Genomic DNA, 23,342 nt, shown 5'->3' with positions numbered 1-23,342 from the left:
CCAAGTACAATTACTAAACTGTATTTATAGTAAAATGTGCTGAAATGGCTTCACTTTCATTGCCTTGTGTTATTTTTGGGTATTAACTTCAGTGACCAGAGTACTCACCATGGACATTAGTCCATGACATGCTCTTATGTTCTTTAGATTTTCCTTTCAAATTTTCATTGATACTAATATATATTGTTTAAATAGTCTAAATTTGGCTTACTTGAATGTCAACGAAATTGAGACTTCACCACTATTTGTTTAGTCTTTCAGTGGAAAACTTTGCATTTACCTAATAATAATTAGTCAGCAATGAAAAGTTTACAAGGGTCTACTTATCTTTTATAAAGTACTTTTACTTTTTTTATTAAGGCATACAGTACATGAGGGAGTACAAATAAACAACACCAATATTAAATTCACAGTCTTGATAATTTTTATAATACCTATTTAACTACATCACGATAAGCAGTATTATAGCTATCCAGAAAAGAAATGTTTCTCTTGTACACCGTGGCCAGTACACTACCTAGAGGTAATACTTATGATTTCTGTCACCTTGGGTCACTTATGTCTGTTCTCAAATGTAAATTTTGCTAACTAGTACATATTTTTTTTCTGACTTCTTTCAGCATAGTTTTAAAAATTTGTCCATCTAAGGTCAAAGAATAGTAGAGGGATTAAGGCATTTTCCTTTCATCCCACTGATCCCAGTTCAATCCCCAGCTCTGAATATGGTCTCATGGACACCTTCAGGGGTCACCCCTGAGCACAGAGCCAGGAATAGTCCCCAAGCACTTTAGGTGTGCCCCTCCACAAATAAATGCATTTTCATTTAAAAACTTCATCCATTTAAATGCATTGTATTGATCATTTCTTTTGTCTATTTTTATTCTGAGTAGCATTATGTTGAATCAAGATCCCAATTTGTCCATTTTGTTAATAGATATGTAGGTTGTGTTAGTTTGTTATTCCAAATTAAAAATGCTGTACACGGTCTATGCATGGTTTATTTAGTGGACATTTGTGTCCAGTAAACTTAACAACAAGTCTCACAATGGAGACGTTACTGGTGTCCGCTGAAGCAAATGAATGAGCAACGGGAGACAGTGAAACTGCACCCCCATTTAATAGTTTCCGTCACCCCAAATCAGCTAAAACTGGAGAGAATATTACTTAATAATTTCTCATTTTCTCCAGCACTTGATACTGTTTTTGTTTTATATTGAGTCCTTTGGTGGGTGTTAGTTGATAGCTCATCGTTTTTATTTTAATGATGTTAAGCATATTTTCACATGTGTAACAGATCATCTTGCTTTGTTCAGTTCTCCCAGACTTGAACACATTTGGGGGTGGGCATCGCTAGTCATCTTACTGATTTGTGGGAGTTGCAGTCTGGATCCCAGAGCTTCGCTGCACATGTGTATATAAATGTATGTGTATGAGTATGTTGTGCATAAGATGTGCATTTTCTCAGTGTCTGACTCTCTCTTGTGATTCTTCTTTTTCTTCTCAGAAATACCCTCTCAATCTGTGACTTTCTTTGCTTAATGAGCAGAGGATCTTCATGAAATCCAGTTTATCAGTTGCAGTTGTAGTTTTCTTTCCAGCTTAGTTACCTCTCTAAAGACCCTGACACCCAAAGTAGTCATGTCAGTGATTTGAACTTCAACAAATAAACTTGGAAGGAAAACAAATGGAATCTCTAACATTCTGCTCGTGGTTCCCTAAATTCATATCCTTCTTTTGTGCAAATTTAATTCATACCATCCTGGTAGCACCCCCCCCCCAAATCATAACCCATTCCAATATCAATTTAGAACTCTAGACTCTAAAGTCTTATCTTTCTGTCCTCTAAATAGAAGCATGCTTAATCTTTAAACGTAATTCCTCTCAGGAGCTGTGAATTTGGGAAGAGTGAACAAGGGAGGTGACCTCCAAATGGCAAGACAGATCCCCCAATGGCAGGAAGACTGGCAAAGTGAAGAGGGATTGAATGGCTCCCCAAAGAGTACAGGTTCTAGCAAGGCAAATTCCATTTGATTTTTCAGCCTCAAGACTAATGCTCTTGAATTTATTACTGCCTTCTGGCCTCACCACTCTAGTCTGTGCCCAAACCACCAGATCTTTTGGGCAGCCCTGCTCCTGAGAGCACTGGGCATGGACAGGCTGGTCCACTGGAACCAAGGGCCGCCATCCTTTGAAACCAAGTCAAAGCAAGCCTGCAGTAGAAATGGAATGACCTTTGGAACCATTCTTTCTTTCTTTTGAGAAGTACTGCACACTTAGAGTCAAATCACGCAGAGAATCTCAGTCATCCTAAAGCCTTCCTTTATTTCATTCCATCTGTGTTCACTTTGGTCCCAACTGGCAGAGTCTCAGCTGGTGTCATCTCTATTCCTGACTTCTGCTGACTTGGTGTATTTTAAACTCCAAGGGTAATCTTTTTTATGGAGTAGTTGTCCAGCCACACCCTGGGTATTCTTTCCAGGACGTGCTTTCTCAGTTTTTGCAGCATAGGCTGAGACTTTTTCTAAGTCTTCACGTTCTCACTCCTTCTTGCTTCACGGTCCTTGTAGTATATCTTTCACCTTGTACGTTTTACTATACACAGGAAGGAGAAGCCAGATCCCACCTTCAGCTCTTTGATTAGCAGTCAGTTCAGCTCAATATCCAATCTTATCACTTGCAAGTTTTATTGAATCTGCCGTCAAACACGACCATCATTCGACCCTTTGCCATTTTATCACAAGCATCAGCTTTGCGCAATTTCCAATAACATGTTCTTCATTTACGCCTGACTCCTTTTTGTGCCCGCTTCTTTCATATACAAGTGAGGGACTACAGGTCTTTTTAAGAATTTGGCTGGCTGATTCTTTTTTGACAGAGTCCCTAGAGCCTAGCAAGTGTCTTAATCTGTTGCTGGTATCAGATCAGTGTCTACTCTCTTGGCTTATTATCACTGCCTACATGGCAATCAAGACCAAAATGTTCCAGAAAGCACACAGCTCCAAGAGTGTAAGAACCAGAGAGGCTGCATTGGGGGCAGCCCTGGGCTTTGCTTATCTCCAAGCAAAAGTGGAACAATTATGTACTGATTTTTTTTTAAATAAGGATAAGAATTGCTCTGATGACCTTGGTATAAAAAGATCCTTTGATAAAGTAGAAGATAAGAGCCAAGGTGTAAGTCAGAAAGCAAATACTAGAAATAACTCCCCTTCGTTCCCCACCCCCTAGAAACTAGTCTGGAAATAAAGTGGGAGAAGGAGGGTGATTTGTGGTGAATGAAGCTTTTTTATTTTCATAATTTTTATTGGGAAATACCAGAGCATGTTTCTATACGGGGGAGCAGGGTCCATAATAGAATGATATTGAGGGAAACTTTTAAATAGAGATTGGGATTGATCTTGGTTGGAGAAAGAGATGGTTTAACTTTGAAAAGATGACTCTTTACCCCAGCCTTGGATAATGCTGTCATTGGCCTGCATTCTTTGATACATAGCTGAAGACCCCAGGGTGCTGTATTTATAAATGGACTGTACAGTATTATTTCATAGAATCCTCAGATTGGAGGAAACTGAGTAGAAGTATTCAAGATTTCTTTTTAACCTCCATGTGAATCTTCAATTATCTCAAAATCACAACTAAAAGATATGTGTGAGGCCATTATGAAAATCTTCATAATTTTTGTTTTTGTTTTTAGGTCCTTGCTACCTGATTGACAGAATTGTCCTCACTGACTTTTGTAAGTTGATATTTTAATTATTATATTCTCTATTCTCCATAAATGGTCTTTTCTATTTATATTAAAGTGTCTTCCTAGAGAATCTATAACAAAACATGGAGCAAAACCTTTAATTACTTGATAGTTTTGTGGTCTCTTTCTCTTTTTATGCATGTCTTTAAGTGATAAAAATTTTGAATTCATTTGGGAGGGGTTGGTGCCATACCTTGGCAGTGATCGGGTACTATTCCTGTCTCTGTGTTTATGAGTGAGCCCTGGCAGTGCTGGGAGAACCATATATGGTGTTGGGGACTTAAATTGGGGTTGGACAAATGTAAGGCGAATGCCTTACCTCCTGAACTCTCTCTCCAGACATAGTTTGATTACATTTTAATTGCACCTGTTTCTTTGGAAGGACCTCCTATGGTACAAGGGTTATGTTTAGCAGAAACAGAGTACCACCCATGGAGCTGAGGTTTTGGGTACTTGAATTTCTTCTGCACTACACTGGGCCAAGCCTTTAACTCTTTGTTTTTCTTTATTTCTTTTCCTTCCTTTTTTCTTCCCTTTTTCCTTTCTACCCTCCTTCCTTCCTTCCTTCCTTTCTTCATAAAATTGTCTTCCAACTGTTCTACCTGTCTATATTTTCTTCTTTATATACCATTCTCCCAATGGCCACATAAATTAAAAATCTTATTCTTGATCAAGAGACCTTTTTTCTCCAATAATTCGACCACCTCTCTTTACAGAGATTTTAACAGCTCTGTCATATGGGTCTTCTTACTTCTCAGACTTTATCTATCCCGACCTCTCCCCACACAAATATTTATTTATTTCTAAATAAAGAGGATGGAGTGATAGCAGTACTTAATGGAAAAATTTCCAATACCATGTGCCTCTAAAAACACTATTTTGGTCTACCAATATTCTTATGTTCATGTTCTTAATTGGAGAATTGATGTTTTCATAAATATCCATGTGACACATTGCTCCTTTACTGCCTTCAAATATTTACTAAATTGGTATCTGCTCACGCATGTCTTTCTGACCAGCCTATTTCAGATGGCTACTACTGTTGGTCCCACATTAACTTCCCAACTCTAGCTGCTCTGTTTTGCTATTTTAATGAATACCTGATAAATAGTATGTTCCCTCCCTTCAGATAAACTGCACAAAGGTAGGAATTGTGTGTTTTATTCACCAAGATGAGGAGCAGAATGCAGAAAATGTAGAAGTTACTGTCTTTGCATAATCTGCATCCTTTCTGCTCTGATTTAAGAGACAGGTAAGTGGCTTAAGCCGAGATCAGTCTTTGCATCCTGTGTCTCATTGGGCATGTGTGATCTAAGCCAAACCAGCTGAATTATTTTTCCTGGAATTTTGATTGTTTTGATTTGTGAATGGAAATCAAGATATATAATTTATGTCTTGTCACAAATCCTATTGGATGTTAACTAGGCAAAAGGCCTCCTCCTTGAGGGCATACTCAGTGGCCTATGCAAAATGGCTTCATTGGCAGTCAGAGGAATAGTCACTAGCAAGTCCAGGTCTGGAGGTCTGGGGTGATCCTCCAGCTCAGAACTGAAGTGCAGGTGATGGACGGTGGGAAGAGTGTGTCCTACATTCAGGAATAAGTTCGCCATTCCTGTCATTCCAATAAGTGTTTGTTTTCTTTGAGGGTTTAGGAATGCTGCAACTTAACCCATCTTTTCTCAGGTTTGCTTGGGTCTCATGGGAAGTGGACAGGACTCCAAAACAGCAACACATCTGGTGACAGGCTTTCTGTGATGGTGGCACCAAAGAAGCAGTTCTGAATTTGAAGGAGGATGTGGAAATGATTTTATTCTATCCATTCAGTGCAGTGTAGATAACCAATCAGGGATTATCCATTTTGTTTCTTAGTCCCTTTTTGGCACCTGCCCCCTCCATCTTCACACACACACACACACACACACACACACACACACACACACACACACACACAAACATACACATGATTCCTTCACCCACAGACTTTCATTCAGGAGCTTGGATTACCAATTTCAGTGATTGCCCGGCCCAAATCAAAAAAGCTAACTGTTCATGTTTTGTCTTGCAAACTGAATTGACACACACCAGCTCTCAGTGTGGCCTTAGGTGGACATCCACCCCGAGGGGGCGGGGGAAGTTTATGGGGTGTGCACACAAAGCCAAACTCCTAACTGTCATCAGAGCGATCAGATTGAAGATAAAGTGCCCAAGGTTTGGGCACTGTGACACCAGCGAAATTGCAGATTAAGTGAGGCCATGGCTTGTGGGGTTGCGGAATGGAAAAAAGAAAGGGAGAGTGAGCAGGGAGCCAGCGCGGGAGAAGTTTATTTATGGAATGTCAGGGACCCATTGGGGCTCAGCACTGCCCTGGGGGCCCATTCTCCCCTTCTGACCTTGGATGAACTAGAGAGCAGTATATTATGCCCGGTGATTGTGCTGGTTTGTCATGGTTAGCATTCTGGACTGTCACTGGAATGTAGGAAACGGATGAATTTGAATGGAACCATGAGGTGGTCTCGGGCCCTCTCCTCGGCTCAAGGAAACCTGTCGCTGTTTGTCTGGGCCCCGTCTAATGAAAGCAATGGAGGGAAAGAGAGGTGGGCCTTTGATCTCTTTGTTGCAGCTGCTCCCTGGGAACTGCTGAAATCAATGCCCTGTTTTCCTGAAGGAATGAATGGCCCTGCCTAACTAGCTTTGTGAAGCCGTGGGGGAATTCACTGCCTCTGTTTATTGACAACTGAAAAGGAGCGCATGGGCTGGAAGGGACCTTCTTGTGAAAACCAGGCACAGGGAAAATTAGACCTCAATTTAACACAGAGGAATTTGGAAATTCACCCCAAAGGAGTCGGGGGTTTCTCATGCTTACATTAGAATTACTCTAGTCAGGGGGACTGGTGTGCAATGAACAATGGCGGCTCTGTCACAACTATGTAATAAGTAGGAATATGGTATGCATAATACATGGCATTAAGTAGAAGTTGATTCAACATCCTCTTTAAAAAAAAACACAAACGTCAAGGCGAAAATGAAGCATAATATAATCAGGTGATCCTTTTGTCTTTAACACAGAAAAAATTGTGAAACTTACAGTTAGCATGATTAGTATTGTATATTGTATTCATGAGTTGCAAGAATGTATTTTTCACCCTTCCATGTTTCAAAAAATCTTTGAACTTTGTATACAAATTTTACTTGGACTAGCCATTCCTGCCCTTCTGGGTGTGTGTGTGTGTGTGTGTGTGTGTGTGTGTGTGTGTGTGTGTGTGTGTGTGTGTGTGTGTGTGTGTGTGTGATGGGAATTTTAGGATAACACATTTATTTTTTAAAAACATATTCTCAGAATCTGTACCTGGAAGGTGTATCAAACAGAAATGAAGCTGGCTAATAGGGCAACAGATCATTTGTAGTCAAAATGGCTCTTACATCCTGAAATTGCCACTAACTTTCTTTCAGGGCACAGTCAGGAAAAAGTCTTGCATGTATCCCAAGAAACATGCCCATACCTTCTTTCACAGCTCCTTTCCCTTGCTTCATTTCCCAGGAAGAATTTATGGCCTCTTCCTTGGCCTCCAGGCCTTTGTGCACACCTCTATTATAGCACTTTACACATCGCCTGTGGCTCTTTGTTTAGGTGGATTCTCTTAGTTGGGAGTAAAGCAGCTGTGTCTTATTCATTTTTATATCTCCAAACCTAGCAGAGCCCTGGGCTCAGTGAATGCTTGCTCAATGAATGGGTATTGATAGCTCCCCATACGTTCCTTTGAATGTAATTGCTTACCCAGGCTCCAACTGCAAATACTGCTTTTTAGGGAAACCTGACTGGTCTATTGTCACCTGATTGGCTCTTCTGCTTTTTTTTTAAAACCTTTCTTTTATGGACAATTATAAAACTTTTTTTTTTTGTCTATTTGACAAGTTTGTTGTGCAGTCCATCAGTCTCAGAACCGGAGACATTTTAAAACAAAAACTGTGTGGCCTTGCCTTTCACAATTGCAAACTCTCTTCTGAAATAAAAGTTTCTACATTGTAAGTTTCAACAGCGTTTTTTGTTTGGAATTGTATGGGCTTCTCCTACTCCAGGTGTAATTTGAGATGGAGAATGTTTCCATCTTACATGGCTGAATTCTATGGAGTCGTGTTAAATAATGAAGAACAAAATAATCCCTTGACAGTTTCTCGAACCAAACTCTCCACCATGTCCTGTTACAAGGCTGTTCTCCAAGGAAGCTGAGGAGTAGTGAGAAAGAGGAGGTTAAAAGGGAAAAATGTTGTCTCTAAACTCTGCCACGTGAGCTCTCAGTGGTATCCAGGATGCCAGTGTCTGAGCTATTCTCAAGTTAGCCCCCATTTCTGTTTTAAAATGGAGGTTTGCTGGGGGAAGTAGTTATTGGCATGCTTTGCAAAAACTAAATCTTAGTGGAAAATTTTAGAAAGTATGACAGGGAGAAGGTAAGCAGGCACACAAGTACAGGAACTGGCTAATATTTGACTGCCAGTGGCTGGGTGTGTTTTTATCATCAAGATTATTGTTAAGGAGTTCTATTGGCACTTCTGTCTTGAACAGTACGAGTGAAGTTTCAAGGATAGGTTTGCACCTTGATGAGCTGAGGTAGAAATCATGTAGGGTGTTTGCAAGGGTCACACAGAGACAATGGATTCAACAGGTTGTGCTTCTGCTGAGATTTTTAGATTGCTTGCCAGACAGGAAAAGTACCAGGGCTTTGATTATTGGTGGACTCTCTCTGCTAATCCCCTCACCCCCACTATCCTATAGTAGTAACCTAGGGATAAAAAAGGGGTCAACATAGCGTTTAGTTTTATAACTTGGTTGCTAATCCCCTCCATTGATGTAAGTAATTTTGTGTGACATCATTGAAAGTAGGGAGGGATAGAGGCTAGGGGGAAGAGTAGGAAATACTTTTTCCATGGGATGTCTCAGCTTTTCACACTGAGGCCTTATCTTGTGATAGAACTGTAGAGCTGCTTTCAAAGAAAGGACCAAAGTTCAAAATTGTGCTGGTTAGGTTCTTGGAATTAGAGAATGCTCCTCCATGATTCTTTACTTGAAGAATCATTTCTGCTGAACTGGAGACAGCTGTAAAGTCCAAGTAAAATCGCAAAATTGTCTCTAATAATTGAAGACTCAAACCCCTCAAAATAGGTTAGGTGATTGACACATATTAGGTCTGTGGGTGTTGTTTATCTACATAAGCAAACTTCCTAATAGAAAGATACCAGATACTTCCTTCTTAGATGGCTTCCCAGCCAGCAGACTGACCAGATAAAGCAACCCTTAAAAAAGCTTGCTTATCTCGGCATTGAGCTGGACACATCCTCCTTGACCATTTGATGAGCTACAGGAAAGACTATTCTTAAATACAGAACGATTTGAAATGACAGTTGGATAACTTGCCCTCCAAGTGTGTCAAGTTATTTTCTGTTTGGGAATTTTTTTGGGGGGGTGGAAGGTGGAGTGGGAGGGGGGGTGTTTAGGTCTTTTCTCTACTAGTGGCTGTCTTTGTTCTTTAGAATCCCACCACCCTCCACTTCAATCATCCTTGCTCAAGTATGTATTTCCTTTTCCCTAAGGAGAGAGTTTGGAGTTGGTGCTATTAAGATATTCTGATTCTTGCCTTTGGGTTGTTTCACAGGCCTATAAAGGTTATTTCACTTGAATTAGCATCTCTGGTCATTTTAAATACACAAATAAATGCTCCTTGCTTTCTGAGCACAGCCTTAAGCCCAGCATCAACACAGTGCTTAATGTAACAGCACCTACGGTTACAGGTGTCTCTGCTTCACAGGGAAAGGAAGAGGAGAGAGAGTCAGATGTGTGAGCTTTCCACATGGCTTGTGGAGGGACTTGGAGGCCAGCCTTGGTATTTCCACGTGGCAGCCCACACCTCAATCGTACCATCATATTGTGCCTCTAAAACGAAAAATCCTTTGAAGAACTCCAAAGTGACCCTGGAGTGTCAGGCTACGGAGAGCTGGCATGTTGATGGAGAGGAAGTTTAGATCCTGGCATTCCTGAACGCATGTTCTGTCTATAAATGTCCATTTTCACAGTTCCACTGTGCTTTCTCTTGATGCCTTTTATTATTATTATTATTATTATTATTACTTTAAACATTTGCTTTTTTTCTCCTTCTTTCTAGGATTACTTACACCTCTGATGGTGACCCCTGTTTCTGGTCACATCTAAAATTCCTCTCTATTGCAAACTAAGGTAAGTCGGTCTCTGCTCCAACTGTCTTTGGTTGCCTTTTTGTTTTCTTGGTGACTAGGTGACTGCTTGGGCAGTGATTCGTGTCCTGACATCTCTGTTAGAGCGCCCCCTGCCGCTGTAGCCCTCCCTTAGACCTTCAGAGATGATGTCTGTTGACCACCTCCTTCTTGTCTCCAAAAGAGCATGCCACATCCCACAGTTTGTTCCCCCACCCCTACCCCTGCAGCATGTCCTGATTCTCTGGTGAAGTCCGTCACCGTCTGCACCTGAGACACCCCTCCCCCTGTTACTGTGTCATGCTAACAGTGCTGTTTCTCCATAATGCTGCACCATACTCTGCATTTTTTTTCTGCAAAATGCTCTTGAGTAAAACATGCCATCATTTTCTTCATTCCAGAATTTTTAAATTGCTGTATAGTTCATCTCATACTTGATTCCCCCTTAGGACGTCCCATGCCTTAGAACTGGCAGCTCTGCCCTCTCTCACACTCTCCTCTACCTGAGGGGTCTCTATTTTCCCCACTGATTTCTGAGCAATTCAAGACTTGGATAAAAGCCCTAAGATAACTTTCTCTCCCTCTCTCTTTCTAGGCATTTGCATAGGAATCAGAGGCGCTAATCTTGTGAGTAAACACTTACACTAATGCTTTGCCTGCCCTCCCTCCCTCCCTCCCTCCCTCCCTCCCTCCCTCCCTCCCTCCCTCCCTCCCTCCCTCCCTCCCTCCCTTCCTTCCTTCCTTCCTTCCTTCCTTCCTTCCTTCCTTCCTTCCTTCCTTCCTTCCTTCCTTCCTTCCTTCCTTCCTTCCTTCCTTCCTTCCTTCCTTCCTTCCTTCCTTCTTTCCCTGTCTCTGGAGCTCTTTATTTCCTGATCTTAATTGAAACGCAGCCGCTATCCCTTCAGTCTAGATGAAATGCCATTATAATCATCTTAGGTGTCCCCAGCACCATTGCAGCCAGACACATCCTAGAACCTAGAGATTTCTCTGGTCCCTGCACCGGGCTTAGCTCGAAGCAGAGAATGCCTGATCTTGGCAGTCTTCCGGGCTACAAAGAATCACCAAGTCTGACATGGCTTTTGAATGAGCTAGAAAGGAAAGGGAAGACAGGAGTGGAATTCCAGAGGCCTCTGTCCCTGCCATGCCGATCTGGAGGCAAAACAGCACCCAAACAGTGGTAGCTATGGAAACCAGGCGAGGGAACCGTGAGAGACAGCAAGCCAGGCTCTTCGGGGCCCAGTCCGTGGGAAGTATATCTAGTAGGACTTTGATTTCTGACTTTGGAGAGGCTGGGAGTGAGCCAGTGAAGAGCCCGCTCTCTTGGTAGTGGGGACTTTCAGATCGCTTTCAGATAGACTCTAGATGCAAATCCTAGCTCAGCTGCTAGTTAAGCATCTGACCATGGGCCAATCAGCATAACTTCCAACCTAATAGGATAATACCCCGTAAGTAAAACTGGGTTAATACTACTCATCTGATTATTTGGAAGCTTTAAGGGAAGTGATTAACACATCCTTCACCTGCTACATGCCACGGGATTCCTCCTGAAGCGAACAGGAGATATTCAGTAAAGACTGTTGTTATTATATAGCGATGCCAAAGGCTCAAAAACAGTCACTCCAGAGGAGGAGAAAGAGCATGTGCGGAAGGTCAGCTTCATGAACCTCGACTTATAGCTGGTGACCATTGGGGACACCTACAGATATCCTTGCTGAGAGGAGCAGGAGGTAGAGAAGTAAATTCATCTGGAATTTGAAAGGGCAGGGTTGCAGATGGTCTAACCTCAACTGGTTGAATCCTGAGTTCCCCCAGAGATCATTCCAGAAGTTGCCAAGCCCCTCCCTTCCCCCCACCCCTATCTATTCAAAGGTCAGTCAACTCCTAGCAACATGCCCACTGTGCCTTTTTGTTTTCTTGTTGGGGGGGCACACCCGTTGGTGATGCTCTGGGCTTACTCCAGGCTCTGCACTTAGGAATTATAGGAATTACTTCTGGCAGTGCACAAGGGTGCTGGGGATTGAACCAGGGTCGGCCAAGTGCAAGACAAGCACCCTACCAGCTGTACTATTTCTCTGCCTCCCCTCCCCCACAGTGCCATTTTTAATGTCACTTCATTGTTTGAGATTAATATGACTACCCTATTTAGAGTGTCCACCTTCAGAGGTATAATCTCAGTGTGGACTGTGATCACTGAAATGGGATTAGCGGTCTGTAATCTGTCAGCTTAGGTGGACTCCTGGCGGTACAGAATTCCAGGCTTTGGAAAAGAAAACTTAAAAACACTGACGCGAGAGGCTTTTCGAAAACCAGCTTCCCCCAATCTCGTATCTAGAGGAGTCCTTCGCAGAAAACCAAGGCAGGCGTGCCAGGGTTGGGAGCTTGCCACTTCTTTCCCACTCAAAGCATTTGAAAAGTCAGTCTACAGAATTTACTTAAGCAAAATCAGGAGTAGCTCCAAGTGAATGAGCTGAAACTGGAAGGAAATCCCTTTGTTCCATGGGGTCTCTGAATGCTCAGCAGGCAGCTAACCCAGTTCATTAACGGAGAAAAGGACGTGTGTTCGGAAACTTGCCTCTCAGGGGCAAGTGCCCAGAAAACATATTGTGACAGTAAAGTTACAGCAAAGAAGCCATACGCTGGAGAGGCATCAAACTTTTTTCTTTTTGTCCTCAGTGAAAATTTCCCATTTATTAAAACCTTCCCATTTAATAAACAGAAGCTGGAGATAAAGTGCAGTGAGTAGGGCATTTGCCTTGCATGCAGCCGACTGGGATTCAATCCCCAGCATCCCATATGGTCTCCTGAGCACTGCTGGGAGTGATTCCTAAGTGCAGAGCCAGAAATAAACCCTGAGCATTGCCAGGTGTGGCCTAAAACCAAACATAAAAAATTAATAAAATTCATTACAGTAAATTCTTTACCAGGGTCCAATCTCTGTTGCTAGAAAAATGTGATTTTTTTTTTTTTTGCTACTCTGGTGCTCTGATATCTCTTTGTCATCCCTCCATTTCTCTGTCTCTCCTTTTCTCTCTCTCTCTCTCTATCTCTCTTTCTCTCTCCCTCTCTATCTCCCTCCCCCCCATTCTTCATATACTTTTCCCCTGGTAATTGACATATTCAAACCCTTTTCTCTGATTTTGAAAGTGAAATCCTGAATAGCGCCTGCCAGGAGCACCCTGTCAAAGTTAGATGAGTTCTTTTTTCTAACTGCCTCTTCTCTGCTTTATTAAATTGTCCTGTGCTGCACTGGGTTCCCCCGACCAAGCCCTCCCCTGGGGGCGGGGAAGGGGGGGCATGCATGCTTTCAGGTTCCCAAGCATTGTTCGCTGTTTAAGAATGAGGCCGGAGCTGGGATGGCAGGTGGGGAAGGGGGGACTTGCTCCCCTCTTTCAACCAGCCCTGCTTACATTGAACAGCTTAAGAATAAGCGCCCGTGTGAGCCCGCGGAGGCCCAGGAGGATTGTGGAATTCCGAAAGGAATGGCTTTCTTTGAGTGATGATTTGAATATTGTGACAATGAAGCTAAGCCACTCCACGGCTGGGTCTGCGTACTTCATGTCAGGCGCCCCCTTTCTCAGGAAGCAGAAGGGAGCCCCCCACCCCCACCCCCTCCTCCTCCGCCGCTCTCTGAATTCATAAATTGGTTTTGTTCTCCAGCGAGATGGGTAGGAGCCAAACAGAGCAAGAATCGTCCAGAAGAATTTTACATTCTTGCTTTAGTGTTTCTTTGAAAGCGGTTTTAAGACATGAATGTGGGCCTTTGGCGGTGGCCCCGGTTAACCACCTTGATAGAGGTTGAATACTTTGTTTGAGACAAGAGATGGACGGTGAAGATGGTTTGTAAAGGGTTGATGCATGCAAGGTGTGGGATGCCTTTAAAACAAATTCTCTGAATGATTAAAAACAAAACAAAACAAAACCTATTCATCTGTAGGGTTTTTTCCCCCTGAAGTATGATTGTTGCTTTCCCTCCCCAATTTAGTCTAAAAATGGCCTTACGCTTTTCCATTTTTTTAAAACCTAAAAGGATCTTCTTATACACAATAAATGGGCATAGCCCCTTTTGTGGGGATGGAGTGGGGAGTGAATTTAAAAAGAAAGTAGACAGCGAGTGACTGCATGGATTAGGTGAGGCATAATTGGTTTTGTTTTATAATAGATTTACCTCTGTACCCGTTAAGAAATTCCTCAAAAGCCCCCTCCCCTGTCCCTGCTAGAGGACTAACCCGTCCAAATAGTCATAGGAGGAAGAAGCCAAGTTTTAGAACTAATTGGTGAACTGAGATGTAGGTCGCCAAGTGCTAACTAGGGATCAGTGGTGTAAATCTAGGAGCAGGTGATGCAAACCAAAAGACCCAGTACGGCTTTTAAAGGGGGGCTCCTGTGATGGTGCCCACTTTTCTCAGTGCTGTGGTCTGGGAACTCTCCTGTGGGAAGATGTCCCTGGTCATTCTAAGGTGCACACAGATTTTGAGGCCATCAAATTGTGTCTTCAAATGGAAGATCTCAACCCTTTCTCATCTGGCACCTTTGATTTTTTTAAAAAAAAACAAACCACCTGTGTGTTTCTATAGTGCTTTTGTTAGAAACAGATGTCCCTAGTGATTGCTGACTTATTTCCATTCACACTTTGCTTCAGGTCTATTACCTGGTAGCTGTGCATCTCTGCTTTTTTTTTTTTTAATAGTACTCTAACACTGTGTAAAAGATATTTCCTCTACAGGCTATTTTGAATATTTCATATAAGCCATTTCCATGTGTTTTTTATTTTTTTACTTGTAGAAATGGGAAAACGTCAGGGTTTTTCTTTTTCTAATCCACTTGCAAGTAGGACAAAAGGATATGCTATATGTAAAGATGTTCTTGAGCAACACTGAGAGTTGGAAAATCTTTTCAATTACAACCTCTTGACCTTTGTCACACCGTTTAAATGTGTCAGATGTTATAAATGCTTAATACTTTGGTCTCATACAGTTGGCATATCTAAGGCATTTTAAAATCTAGGTGGTGGGTCTATCGAGGTCACATACTAAGGATTTAAAATTTAAAACAGATTTATTGTGGTGCTTGAAAAGTGGTAGCAGCATTCAACACATCAGTTGTATGCGTGTGCATGAGAATATGCGCCCTTGACACACAAAACTCAAATTGTAATACAGTGGTGGTGGTGGTAAGTGGGGGGAGGCAACGTTTTCTATCTTCTGTCACTGGAGATGTGCAAGTTCTTTTCTTGCAGATTGTGGTCCTTCAGCTCCAGAAAGACCCCTTGACCATCATTGCTGCCGCTGCTTCCTGAGTAGGTAAGTGATGTCACTCCTACAATTTATTTCTGTCATGTTTATTAATACTCGCAGCTTATGCAGGAAAAACATGTAGAAGTAGCTGAAGATGTCTGGGGAATTGCTCAAGCGTATATGGGAAGTTCTAGAATCTTCTAAAGGGTTCTAGTAGAGAATAGACATGTTTCCCTTCCAACGCGGCAGGATACCTTAGAAGGGATCCATCTCTCAGCACGGGCCTGTTGACAGGCGTTAGCACACTCTACACCTCAGAGTATCCCAGGGTGCTGCCGGTGACCTGCCTGGCCCATGCTGTGGCCCCAGACACACCTGAGGATATGTTGAAGTTGCTGCTGCCCACCTTCACGCTTCTGTCTCTAAGACCGTGTGGCAAGTAGGTGATATGGATGACGGAGAGGTGGCACTAGGGTGTCCAGCTACAGGGCCAGAGCTATTCTTTGCGAAGGCTGGAGACACGGCCATGGCCAAAGCTTATGCAGATGGCTGGGCTAGGTGGATGGGTGACCTGGCGTCCGCAGGCACAGCACTCACCTTCACTCAGAAGACCCACGTCTGGCTTACATTCACCCCTCCTGTTACCAGTAATCAGACTCATGGGATCGTTCACTTTGGAGGCTCTCACTGGGTGTAAGGGACTCGGCTCAACCCGCACAGGCCCTGTGGTACCCTATTAGTCACTGTGTCTGGGCAGAGCCCTCTGTTCTATGGGCTTGTCAGTGCTTTGGGGCTTCTTCCCCCAAAGAAGAAGGAAAATATTAGACACGAAGCACTGAGAACTGAGCCAATGTAGTCTATGACTTTGGTTCCCTTTGAAAGACAACACTCACTCACGCTCCATCTTTCGGCCGAAATCAAAAATTCACGCAACACAGGAAGTAGGGTGGGGAGGGGCACGACAGAATCTAGCAAGGATGTGACAACATTGGGCGAGGGAGGCGAGGGGCTTGCTCTTAATATCTGCGTTTTAGGGGTGCACGGGGATCCCTAGAAGGGCCTGGAATGCTCAGCCCAGGATTCAGCGGGTGAGGGTGGAGAGCCACATCGGACAAGTGGGGACAGCTCGGTGGCCTGGCAAGCGGGAAAGGCAGGGGGACCGAGCCATCGCTATAGGCTACTGGGAAGGAGCAGCAGGCATGCGGCTGTGGGAAACGGCTCTTTGTGCGGCCTCCCGGGCAGACCACACATGAGGATGCAGGGCCGGCTCCTTAGAGAGTTCACATTCCTCCCAGGGAGGGGGGGAGAGTGTAATGGTTTGTTAAACAAACAAAGGAGCCCAGGCTGTGAATGGGGGAGAGAAAAGACTGGAGGTGAAAAGGAGAAGAGGCCGACCACTAGTGCCCCCCGATCTTTATTTTATAAAGCTTTCTTCCCATTCCCTGACATTCCTTTCTCCATTCAGAGGGGGCCAGGGCAGTAACTAGGAGAAGTGGTCTGGTCTCTCCAGGGCCATTTCCTTTCAGAATGGAAAGCCGATAAAAAAAAAAAAGGAGGGGGGGTTATCAGTTTAAAGAAGACAAAACCCAGGGTCCTTTGACAGCCCAAGTGACACACATTTTTTCTTTTTTTTTTTTTCATTTCAACCTCAGGATTTGTGGATGAACCACTGACTTCGCGTCTTCTGAATTTGTTGACAGTGACAAAGGAAGGTAAAGAGCGCCTTGGTTTCTTTTTCGCTGCTCCAGCCTTTGTCCAAGTGGGTTTTGTCTAATAAATTACAGCCTGTGGCCTGGACAGATGCGCGCTTCTGCAGAAAGGGGAGGGCTAAGATGTCACTTTCCTCTCGGAACCCCACATACCATTCGCTCAAGTTCTGAATTCTCTTCCCTGGGGGCCCAGGTTGGGGGGGGGGCAGGGGGGACAGGTAGGAGGAAGAAGAGTGTGTGTTTTCACTTAAAACCGCCGTCACTTTTGTGATCCGTTTGGGTGATGAGCAGATTGGGCCTCAGACACAGCTATGGGAGCAGAACCATTTCGAGTTTCAGCAACACTTGCAAACCTGTCACTCCCTCGAGGCAAGGAAGTATATTCCTGGGCAAGAGGGATCTGCAATGACTTGTCACTTCTGGCCCCGATGAATCAATGTTCACAAAAAGGCCTCGCTTTCCCTGGCCTCTGGTTCCCTCTAGAATAACCACCCCCCGAGTTTTGTTTCCACATCGTTCTGGTGCCTTGGGGTGTCCACCTTCAGGCTTCTAGGCCAGCCTGCTACTTAGCACCCCCTGAGTTCCTCCGTTCATTCTGTCCACTGGGCTGTGGCCGGCCTCTGGGTTTGGATGAATTCTCCTCTGCCACCCCCCAAAATGACCTTCTCCCTCCCTTTCGCTCGCCCACTACACATCTAGATTCCATCTCGGGAGTTGTCACCGAAATGTGTATTTCACGACCCAGAGAGGGAGAACAAAGAAAAGCCACCTCTCCAGCCACCCCCCAGAGCCCTGAGCGGACCACAGCGCTCTGTCGCCTTCCCAGAGTCCTTTTGGGCGCATCTAGCCCACCCGAGTCTTGGGGGCAGTCGTTGGGGGCAGTCGTTGGGGGGTCCCTTCGAGAGACTTCCACTTAGAAACCTGACGCCCTGGCCCCAGCAGGACTGGGGCCCTGCTTTTCTGATTATTTTTTTCCCCTCGCAGACTTCCAGGGAAAGAGCCCCCTATTCTTTTCCCTCCAATGGTATCTGTGTGAGGACAATGGGCCCCGCTGCTAATTAGCTAAGTTTTGCTCTCTCCTTGTGCGGGGACTCTTTAGGTCCCAGGAAAAGCCATCAGGCTGACAGCTATAGACGCAGCCCCTAAAAAACAACCAAAAAAAAAAAAAAGACTAAAGGCGAGTCGTGGCGGATCTGGGAGGGAGGGGGGATATATTTTCAGCTGTCACAAAGGAATCATCCCAGCGCTGACTCTAATGACTAGCAAATCTTCTCCTAATACCAAAGGCTCTTGTCTGGATCTCAGGGCCTCTCTTCCCCCCTCAGCCCCTCGCCCCTGCCTCACTACCCAGAGTTCATTAATCGTCTTTTTGAGAAGCACAGCCTCGTCCCCCTCCTCCCACTCTGCAGGAGAACCAGCCCTGGGCTCTGGGCTTGCTCTGTGCAGACTGGAAAGAAGATTCGGGCCTTTGCTCTTTCTAAATGTTTATATTTTAAAATGCAGGTGGGGCGTGGGGGGGGGGTGGGCGGTCGAAAGGTCAGTGTTTGTGAGCTGTTGCTGCCTGGGGAGGTGGGAAGCGAAGGCCAGGGGTCCCACTTGGGAGGCGCCCACCCAGCGCTGCACATACAGCCCCGCTTCCGCTCGGTCCAGGAGGGGAGGCGTGCTCGCTGCCCGCGTGCTGGGCTCCTGGGCCGGGGTCAGCCTTTCCTGTCACCAGTGGGGAGTCCCCCATTTCTTGGGGGCTCACTTTCCTGCATTTCTCTCTCCCTCTTCCTGACTCCCCCAGGCTCCTTCCCCTGCCAGGGGAGATGCCAGTTTTGTTGGCTGTTTCCTACTTGCCTCTGTCTCTTCTCTTCCCCGCCCCCCCCCACCCTCCCTTGGCCTCTGTGGAGAGGCAGAGTTGCTGGCCTCCACCACGGCCTTCTCTCCCACGCACCGAGTGGCTGAGAGCAGAGGGAGTCTCTCGATGAGCAAAGAGGGCGCTTCTCTTTGCACTATCAGCGTTAAAAAATCCCTTTGGAACTCATTTTTTTATGGGGGGCACATACCCAGTTATGCTTGGGGTTCGCCTCTGCTTCTGTGCACAGGGACCGCTCCTAGTAAGGCTCAGGGGACCCTCTGTGGGGCCAGGGACTGAACCTGTGTTAGCCACATGTAAGATAAGTGCCCCTCCTCAGTGCCTCTCTCTCTCTCTCTTTCTCTCTCTCTCTCTCTCTCTCTCTCTCTCTGTCCTTGGCACTCTCTATCTTTCTCTCTCTGTGTCCCTCTCTGTCTCTTTCTCTCTCCTTGGTTCTCTGTCTCTGTCTCTCTCTGTCTCTGTCTCTCTCCTTGGCTCTCTCTCTGTCTCTGTCTCTCTCTGTGTGTCTCTCTCTGTCTCTCTCTCTGTCTCTCTGTCCTTGGCACTCTCTTTCTCTCTCTCCCTCTCTCTCTCTCTCTCTCTCTCTCTCTCTCTCTCTCTCTCTCGTCCCCCACTCCCTCCTTTAGAACTCCTTAGCAAAATGTCAGACTTCTTTGGGGGCCACAGCCAGCAATGTTCCAGCTACAGCCCCAGGTCCAGTGCCGGGGGGTTTCACTCCTGATGATGCCAAAGGTCAAGCCCAGACTTTCAGCACTGTGTTGAGCCGCTTCCCTTCCCCCCACCAGTCCCTCACTTTGTTGAGGTTTGCCCCCCTAGACTTGTGACTGCACCGGTTGAGGGAGGGGGGCAGGCGACCCGAGAGGCAGGTGTCTGCCTCTTTCCTTGAGGTGGCGGAGAATGGCAGGTCCCCACACGCCAGCTCCCACCCTGTTCCACGGGGCCACGCACATGTCCTCAGGGAAGATCAGTCTAGAAGCAGCCTGCCACGGGGGAAACAAATCCCCCCCCCAGCCCCTGTCCAGCCCGCTGTACCCGGCCTCCTCAGGGGCGGGCGAGGGGCGTCAGGCTCGCTGACTGGCTGCCCCCACGGAGGGCGAGGAGTGATTTATCTCCATCGTCGCAGAAGCTGGCTTCAGAGTGCCTCTGCCTCACCAAGCCCAGCGGCTCTGCTGGCTCAGGTTTCGGCAGCTGGCGTGCCTAGGCTGGCTGTGCCACCCCCCGCCCCTCCCCCCAGTCCCCACGCTGAACGCAGCACATCTGGAACTCAACTCCCAGCTGCTGTTTTCCTCTGGGTTTTCCTTCTGGGACTCATTCTTCCTTTTTTCCTCGGCCATCATCATCCTCCCTTCTTTCCTCTACCCTTCCTGTTCACCCTTATCCCTCCTCCATCCTAACCCTAATCTGTTTCTAGCACGTCACTCCTACCTGTTTCTCTTCTCCTCTGGGCCACCGTTATCTCTTAAGAGATAAGGCAGAGACTGAGTCAGGGGGAAGGGAGGGGGTTCTTTACCCCGTGTCCACTCCTCACCCATGTCTCTGACATACATGTGCTCGATTACTGCCAGAGGTGCGACCTGACAAGTGCATGGCTTCTACTGGGTTCCCGGTGCCCCATCCTGGTGGCCTTGCCCCTTAAGTCTGGCTTCTGTGCTTATTTTTTTTAAGTGATGGAGCACGAAATCTAACCTGGCTAAAACTGGGCATGTTTCGTGTTCTTTTCCCCCTGGCTATTGAGTTTCCCTTTTCTGTGAATTGCCTTTTAATTTTTTTTTTTTGTTCTTGCCTGAAGTTCTAAAGTTTGGTTCTGAACATTAGAATTCTGTTTAGAATGGATTTGATGAAGAAAGCAGGGCAGGAATCCTATTTCCTATTTCCCAGGTGGAGAGCCAGTGGGTAGTCTGTTCTCTGGCAGTGATTGCATTGTCAGCCCTCGCCTTACATCTGACATTTCCAGCCAGGGAGGGCCAGGGGCTCCTTCTCTGATATTCATTCACGTACATTTGTCTTCCTCTCTAATCCAGTACCTACATCAATCTCCACTGTAGCTAGAGAAATACGATCTTGATAGGATGGTTTGTGAAATGGGGAAGATTGATTTTTCTTAGAATATTTTTCCATAGAATATTGAACATGGGGGTTGCTTTTTGTCCTTGGCTGTATTTTTCCCCCTGTTGAGCTGGTCAGCTATTCCTGGGAAGACTCCTCAGACTCCTGGCATCCCATGTTCTGATAGCTAAACAGGGGTGGTGGGCTAATTTTCACTTAATCCACTCCATTTAAGCACCATGCACCCTCTCAAACTCTCTAACCAGTATGGGGGTCCAAAAGCTTTATTAACAGACAATTTCAGACACTCTTATTTTTGTATCTGATCTGATCTCACTTCCAGTAGTACTTTAGCCCCCAAATTTCTGGGAGGTTTGAGGGCTATATGGAGTAAATCCACTCTTTGCTTAGACCTGAACTGTCTGAGGATTGCTAAGTCAGTTACTGCTTGTTTATCTAGTGTCTGGCTTTCAAAATTGTGACATTTTTCCTTTTCCTGTTATCTTAGGCTCTGTTTTTGAAAAATCTCATTAATCCCATTTTGGTAGAGTTTCAGGAGAGACTGGAGGTACATTTATCCAGTTTGCCCTTTACAGACATATTACTCATCCTTAGTTCTCTGTCCTTTTCACATTTTCTAAGTCAACTGAATAGATAAGCAAATCTGAGGTGTAAGCAACTGGGTAACTTTATCATTGATTCTGAATATTAAATCATTTGCATTGGATTTCTGCTTATTTTAGATCTCAGTTTTAAGAAAATAGGAGCTTAGTCATTTGGGTTAACAAAACTGAGTCTCTCAAGGTGACAGTTTTATAGAGTTTAGAGGCAGCAAACTTGATTGTTCCTCAGGCTGTGGGGAGAGGAGAGAAGCTTTCTCTGAGCAGGGGAGAGGAGTTGGGCCAGTCTGTACTTCCTACCTCCCGGGACAGAAGGGAACAACACCATTTCAGACTTAGGAAGATGGTGATATCCATAGATTCTAGAGAGAACCCCAAAGAACCTATTGTGGAAGGAGGTTCGTACCAAACCCATTATCTTCTTCCAGATCAGTCATGGTTTGTAGTTGTGTTGCCCCTCCCTTGGGCATCTTTGTACAGAACACTGGGGGTGGTGTCTCCCAGTTGACTAGCATTGACCCCACTGTGGAACCGGTTACACCATCTATCCCCGTGAGAAACCCACCCCTCTGCCTGGCAGTGACAAGGATAAGTCGGTGTTTGTGGGCAGACTAGGACTTGCAGGTCATCTCAGGAAGGAGTGTTGTGTAGGGAGGGTAGGCACAGGAGAGAACATGGCACATCAAGGAAATAGCAAGTGAATTGATCAGTGGTCTTGTCTACAGACAGTGCAGTCCTGCCCCTGTGCCTTGGCAGTGTGGCTTATGTGTTTATCCCAGGCTAGAGTCATTTTTCAGGTGAGGAATTGGCCCAGGTTTTGTGACTTCTAATGTTTCTCTCAGATGTCCATGTCCTCCAGGACAAGATTTTTTTTTCAGTTATCATTGGTATCAATTTTTGAAATGTGTTCCGATGGTTTACTACTTGAAATTCACAACAGTGTTATAAAAAATTTTATTGTTGTTGTTGTTTGGCCACACCCAGCAGTGATCAGGGCTTATTCCTGAGCTTGGGGGCAAGGGAGTGGGGACCCTATGAGGTGCTGGGATTGAACCTGGGTCAGCTGCATGCAAGGCAAGAGCCCTACCTGCTGTACTGTTGCTGCAGGCCCCTCTAGCTTTTAATATATAACTTGAATCTGATAAAATGCAGTGATAAAGACAAAAATAGATCACCTCTGGATTGGGCACTATCCGTGACTTTATGAAGTCAGGCTGAATGATAGCACCAAAAGGTATTACCTTTAAGTCAGTGTCCTTCAACTTGGTTGAGATTAAGACCCTTAGGAACAGCTGAAGGAAACAGCTATCCTTCCCCTCTCCATAAGAATTCAGTGCACATGCCTCCTGGTTGTCGCACAAAATTTCATAGAATTCACAGGGGCTTTGAAATCCAATGGGGGCCCTACTCAGGAACCCCTGGCTCGAAGGGAAAACCAGTTTGATGCACATCAGTTGAGGTCATTCCAACCCCCAAAGCTCCTTTTCACCGAAGAGACATGAGTTCCAACTCTTCTGACTTCACACGTGCTCCAATATGACACCTAGCACATTGTATAGTATATAACTATATATGTTTTATATATATGTATAGTGTATATATACTGTACATATAGTGTATATATACTATACATATAGTGTGTATATATACTATACATGTAGTGTGTATATATATATACTATACATATATGTATATAAAACACTTGTGTGTAGTAAGGAAAATAATAAGCAGTAACAGCTGCCTGAAGGTTCTGGCATCTTTTTTCTAATTGATTAATTTTTAAATTGATGATGAAAACTTGCTGCCAAGGTCCTTTGAAGAACTAATATTAGGGGAAGAACTCTAGGAGTCTCTTAGAACTAAATAAGCCCTGAATTACCATTTACCTAGGCCATGATGGGCTATCCC

At 45.0% G+C, this 23,342-nt stretch overlaps 1 protein-coding gene across 2 annotated transcripts in view; it reads left to right on the top strand.

Moving 5' to 3' along the window:
• Positions 1-23,342, top strand: part of PLAGL1 (PLAG1 like zinc finger 1) — a 44,688-nt gene that overhangs the window by 9,985 nt on the left and 11,361 nt on the right. The window contains exons 2-6 of one of the 2 annotated variants that reach the window (XM_055136463.1): positions 3,692-3,733; positions 9,901-9,971; positions 10,563-10,594; positions 15,204-15,267; positions 16,854-16,913. The gene's annotated coding sequence lies outside the window, so the exon portion shown is untranslated. Of the gene's footprint in view, positions 1-3,691; positions 3,734-9,900; positions 9,972-10,562; positions 10,595-15,180; positions 15,268-16,853; positions 16,914-23,342 lie in introns of both variants that reach the window. The other variant, XM_055136464.1, reaches the window with a different exon arrangement.

The sequence above is a fragment of the Sorex araneus genome, chromosome 4 (genome assembly GCF_027595985.1).
Source record: "Sorex araneus isolate mSorAra2 chromosome 4, mSorAra2.pri, whole genome shotgun sequence".
Classification (NCBI taxonomy): Eukaryota; Metazoa; Chordata; class Mammalia; order Eulipotyphla; family Soricidae; genus Sorex; species Sorex araneus.
The sequence above is the reverse complement of the archived record's forward strand: the minus strand, read 5'-3'. Positions and strand labels throughout refer to the sequence as shown.